Here is a 6,323-nt window from a genome sequence, read left to right on the forward strand (position 1 = left end):
GGGCCCGGGCTGGATTTGAACCTGCCACCTGGGGTGTATGTGGCTGGCGCCTTAGCCACTTGAGCCCCAAGCGCCGAGCCAACACTCCATATTTTAAAAAATAAATTTTATAAAAAGAAAAAAGTACTTTAGTTTCCATCTAAAACAAAGGGCTTGGCGCCTGCAATTCAAGCAGCTAAGGCGCCAGCCACATACACCAGAGCTGGCAGGTTCAAATCCAGCTCAGGCCTGCCAAACAACAATGACAACTACAACCAAATAAAAAAATAGCCAGGCGTCATGGTGGGCACCTGTAGTCTCAGCTACTTGGGAGGCTGATGCAAGACAATTGCTTAAGCCCAGGAGTTGGATGTTGCTGTGAGCTGTGATACCATTGCACTCTAACTAGGGTGACAGCTTGAGGCTTTGTCTCAAAAATAAAATAAAATAAAATAATAAAACAAGGTTAGGTTAGAGCTCAAATAATTATAGATTTTTCATATACATCAATGTCTAAGAGGACATGAAAATTATGTAAAATGTAAGAAAATCCTTCCTTGCAGGAATCTCACATGCATTGAAGGACATATGACATTCTTGACTTTTGTCCACTAAAAGCCAGAAAATCCCTGCCAGGAGATTCCTGTCAATTACTATAACAACTAAAAAAGCCCCAAATGTCTTCAAAGCATACCCTGAGTGGTACTGTGCCTAGTAGGAACCACCTCCTAAGGTAAAACACCCAACTTTGCAGAATTTGAGTATAATGCTTCATCTGCTTTGTACCCGGGACAACAATGAATGAAAGAAATGACTTCTCAACTCATGGGTCTCTGTTCAATCTGCTATGGCAAACACTTGTTGTCATTTCTGACAATGTGTAACAGTGAATTGGAATTTTCTGATTTAACATACAGAAAAAGTAAGAAAATAACTGACGAGATATGAAGCTCAGGCTTCACATTGACCCAGAGAGAAGATTATCAATCACCACATTTCATATCGCTTGAAATTAAACTATAACATTTTTCTATTTTTAACGTATGCAAATTACATACAATGAGAAAATGCAGAAACAGAAGTAAACAATAAAAACAGATTCTGTGGTAGACAGAATAATGGCCCTCTGAAGATGTTCACAGCCTAATCCCTGGAACCTCTTACATGGCAAAAGGGACTTTGCAGCTGTGACAAAATTAAAGCCCAAGAGTTTGAGGTTGCTGTGAGCTGTGATGCCATGGCATTCTACTGAGGGTGACATAGTGAGACTCAAAAAAAAAAAAAAAAAAGAAAGAAAGAAAGAAAGAAAGAAAAGAAAAGAGAAAAACTAAAACTGAGGGATCTCCTCTCCTTTATATTTTTTGATTCTTCCCCCTCTTTGAAGGGGAACATTTGTTCATTCATATTTATTCTCTTACAGGCTTGCTCCTTACTTAAATGTAAACTATGTTTATGAAAGCACCTGGTAATAATTTTAGCGGTAAGGAGCCTTCAAATTGGTATTTTAAATAGTAATATTTCCTGGGCAGAGCCTTCAAATTGGTATTTTAAATAGTAATATTTCCTGGGCAGCGCCTGTGGCTCAAAGGAGTAGGGCTCCAGTCCTATATGCTGGAGGTGATGGGTTCAAACCCAGCACTAGCCAAAAAAAAAGAAAAAAAAAAAAAGTAAGATTTCCTGTTAATATAGTACTTTATGGATTAAAAAGAATTTTCTCATGTAAAGTTTCTCTAAAAAAATTTGGAATAGCATTGAATTAACAGAAATTTGGGCTAGGTTTGGTGGCTCACACCTGTAATCCTAGCACTGTGGGAGGCCAAGGCGGGTAGATCGCCTGAGCTCAGGAGTTCAAGACCGACCTGAGCTACTTTAAAAGTAGCTGGGCATTGTGGCAGGCTCCTGTAGTCCTAACTCCTCGCAAGGCTGAAGCAAGAGGACTGCCTGAGCCCAAGAGTTTGAGGTTGCTGTGAGCTGTGATGCCATATCACTCTACAGAGGATCACAAAGTGAGACTCTGTCTCAAAGAAAAAAAAAACCCAGAAATTTTATTTAGGCAAAATTAGAATACAAATTGTTTGCTTTCAATTAACTGTATCTATTCTTACAAACAAGGCATACCTATGCTTTTGAAAAAAAATTTTTTTAAACAGTTAAGTTGGGAGTGGTGGCTTATGCCTATAATCCTAGCATTCTGGGAGGCTGAGAGATACATTTCTTTTTCTTTTCTTTTTTTTTTTTTTTTTTGAGACAGTCTCACTACATCGCCCTCAGTAGAGTGCCATGGCATCCCACTCCACAGCAACCTCAAACTCCTGGGCTCAAGCAATTCTCCTGCCTCAGCCTCCCAAGTAGCTGGGACCACAGGTGCCCACCACAATGCCCAGCTATTTTTTTGTTGCATTTGTTTAGCTGGCCAGGGCTGGGTTTGAGCCCGCCACCCTCATTGTATGTGGCTGGTGCTGTAACCACTGTGCCATGGGCGGCAAGCCTGAGGGGTGAATTTCTTGAGCTCATGAGTTTGAGAACAGTCTGAGCCAAGAGTGGGAGCCCAGCTCTACTAAAAATAGAAAAACTAGCCGGGCACCCTCCTATAGTCCCAGAGCTACTGGGGAGGCTGAGGCAAGAGGATTACTCAAGCCCAGGAGTTTGAGGCTGCTGTGAGCTATGACACCAGGGTATTCTACAGAGTAAAGTGAGACTCTGGGTGCCCGTAACACAGTGGTCACGGTGCCGGCCACAGGCCACATGCACAGGGCAATAAAGTGAGACTCTGTCTCTACAAAAAACAAAACAAAACAAAAAAAGCATTGCAGGCCTAATTTAGGGGCAGTTTCCCAGCACTGTCCAATAGTGAGTGGTAGTTACATTCTAGCCCTTGAAAGCTGGTGATGAAGGAAAATATTCCTAGGGGCAACGCTTTGGCCAGTATGTCGTGTTGTCCTCTAGGCACAATGTTGTTTAGAGATGCAATCCCCCACAGCCTGGAGCATTCCTGCTTGTTCTTGTCGGACATGCCAAGAATATAGGGTCCTGACTGCTCTTTACCTGAGCCATTCCCATTCCAGGGCTATATTGCAGGGAACTAACTGCCTTGAGGGATGAGGTGATATCTTCTTCTGGGACAAAGAGCAGGCTTGCTTTCCCCAAGGCCAGTATCCCTTGGCTGCAATGCACTGTATAGCATATCCATCTGGGCCCCTCTGAGTGGCCTTGTGTGACTTGGAGACTTGAGAAATTGAGGCAAATATGCTATTGTTCATGCTGCTTGCTGTGCCCCTAGCATCCATGAAATGGATAAATGGATCCATAAAAGGCTAACATGTAAGGAGGGGGAAATCCCAGACCTTGACAAATAGTCATTATAAACCTTACAGCTGGTTTTACAAGCTTTTAGACATTATGTGACTCGTACCTGATTTCGCATTGAGGGGCGCAACTCAATCATTCCCCTAGTGTTGGTCCTTTAGAGAAAAATTTTGCCACTTTTGTATTTGAATGACTTATTTTTTTTCTGTATTTAAGCAAAACTCCGGAGGCATCACTGTACACATGTTGGAAAAAACAAGTAAGTTTTAGTAGCTTCATGAAAGTATTTGACATTTCATAGCATACAAAACTGAGGGCCAAGGGTGAATGGATTGCTGATATAATAAACCAAAAATTCAAATATTTATTGTCATTTTCTTTTCTTTCTTCTTCTTCTTCTTTTTTTTTTTTTTTTTAGAGACAGTCTCACTTTATTGCCCTCAGTAGAGTACTGTGGCATCACAGCTCACAGCAACCTCCAACTCCTGGGCTTAGGCGATTCTCTTGCCTCAGCCTCCTGAGTAGCTGGGACTACAGGTGCCCATCACAAGGCCTAGCTATTTTTTGTTGCAGTTTGGCCGGGGCTGGGTTTGAACCCACCACCCTTGGTATATGGGGCCAGTGCCCTACTCAGTGAGCCATAGGCGCCTTCCTGTCATTTTCTTTCTACTCATACTATAGATGGATAACATTACACGCCTCTTATTCCAACTGTTTTAAAAACTGTTTTGCCCCTCTCCTCTCCATAGTAAGTTTTAAGCTTCTCAGGTCCTTCTTTATTTCCTCAGCTCTAAATAATGAAATTTCAGCATTTGATCTGGAAAACTACAGGTTCTCTTCACTGCCGATGTAAGAAATCCCAGTAAGAGAATAAGGAAAAGGTGATATTCTGGCTTCTTAAATGTCCTTGAAAAAGTTATTTCTAACAAGGGGTCTTACAAGACATCTGAGGTGTCAACAGGACTGGTTACTTCTTGGTGCTCTAGGGGGAAAATTCCTCTCCTTGCTTTCTCTAGCTTCAGGGGGCCATCTGCATTCCTCAGCTTATGACACCTTCCTCACAGCACTTCAGCCTCTTGCTTCCATCCTCACATCTCCTACTTCTTCCCTGGACCTTCCTGCCACCCACTTTTTTTTTCTTTTGAGACAGAGTCTTACTTTGTCACCCTCACTAGAGTGCTATGGCATCATAGCTCACAGCAACCTCAAACTCTTAGCACAAATGATTCTCTTACTTCAGACTCCCAAAGAGCTGGTACTACAAGCACCTGCCACAATGCCCTGCTGTTATTTAGAGACGGTGTCTCGCTCTGGCTCAGGCTGATCTTGAACTCCTGAGCTCAAGGAGTTCACCTGCCTCAGCCTCCCAGGGTGTTAAGATTACAGCATGAGGTGGTGCCTATAACTCAGTGGGTAGAGTTCTGGCCACATACACGGGGCTGGGGGGTTCGAACCTGGCCTGGGCCTGCTAAACAACAGTGACTACAACAAAAAACTAGCCGGGCATTGTGGCAGGTGTCTGTAATTCCAGCTACTTGGGAGTCTGAGGCAAGAGAATTGTTTAAACCCAAGAGTTCGAGTTGCTGTGAGCTGTGATGTCAGGCACTACTCTACCCAGGGCGACAGCTTGAGACTCTGTCTCAAAAAAAAAAAAAAGAAAAAAAAAAAGATTACAGGCATGAGCCACCTTTGCCATCCACTTTTTTTTTTTTTTGCCTCCCACTTTTAAGGATTCTTTTTATTATATTTAGAGCCCACCTGGATAATCGAGGGTAATCTTATTTGGAGATCCTTAAAGTAATCACGTTGCAAAGTTCCTTTGCCATATAAGGTAACATTCATAGGTTTGGGGGATTAGTACGTGGATATCTTTGTGGGGTCGTTATTCAGTCTAGAACTGGACTGAAACCGGATCAGTGGTTGCCAGGGGGCTAGGAGAAAAGGAATAGTTGAGTACATCATGGGTTACCCAAGGATGATGGAGGATACAGGACTATAAGCGTCAAAACTCATAGAAGGGCATACCACCAAGAGTGAGCATTACTGGATGCAAATTGAAAAAAGAATCAAGGCTTGGCGCCTGTGGCTCAAGGGGCTAAGGCGCCAGCCACATACACCTAAGGTGGCAGGTTTGAATCAGGCCCACCAAACAACAATGACAGCTGCAACCAAAAAATAGCCAGGCGTTGTGGCAGGTGCCAGTGGTCCCAGCTACTTGGGAGGCGGAGGCAGGAGACTCACTTGAGCCCAGGAGTTGGAGGTTGCCGTGAGCTGTGATGCCATTGCACACTACCCAGGAGGACAGCTTGAGGCTCTGTCTCAAAAAAAAAGAATCAACTGGGTTGTCAGTGGTGGAACACAGAAGGTGATGAAAGAATTTAATTGTACCTGGTGGAAATTATGTTATGTGAAATAAGCCAGGCACAGAAAGCCAAATACTGCATGATCTCACTTATATGTGGGATCAGAAAAAGTTGAAAAAAGGAAAAAAAGTGGAGAGTGGAAAGGTGATTACCAGGGGCTGGAGAGGGTGGGTGTTAGGGACATGTTGGTCAAAGAATATAAAATTTTACTTAGACAGGATGAATGAGTTCAAGAGGTCTATTATACAACATGGAAGCTATAGTTAACAACAATTGTATAGTTATTGTAATTGCTGAGACAGCAGATTGTAAATCTTTTCACCACAAAAATGATAAGCATGGGCAGCACCTGTGGCTCAAGAGGGTAGGGCGCTGGCCCCATATGCCGGAGGTGGTGGGTTCAAACCCAGCCCCGGCCAAAAACAGCAAAAAAAAAAAAAAAAAAAAAAAAAAGTTGGAACTTATGTACAATAGGAGTAACTAAAAAAGGAGAGAGAAAAAGAGGATGTAATTGAAGTAACAATGGATGATCTATTCCAAAACTAGTACAGATGCCAAATCACAGATCAAGGCAGCTGAGAAAATACTAAGCAACATCAATACTAAAAATCTACACCAAAGCACATCATATGCATATAAAGCAGAGATGAAGTGAATATCTTGAAAAACATAGTG

This window comes from Otolemur garnettii, unplaced genomic scaffold (assembly GCF_000181295.1).
Source record: "Otolemur garnettii isolate 467f Iridium unplaced genomic scaffold, OtoGar3 scaffold00051, whole genome shotgun sequence".
NCBI classification, from domain to species: domain Eukaryota; kingdom Metazoa; phylum Chordata; class Mammalia; order Primates; family Galagidae; genus Otolemur; species Otolemur garnettii.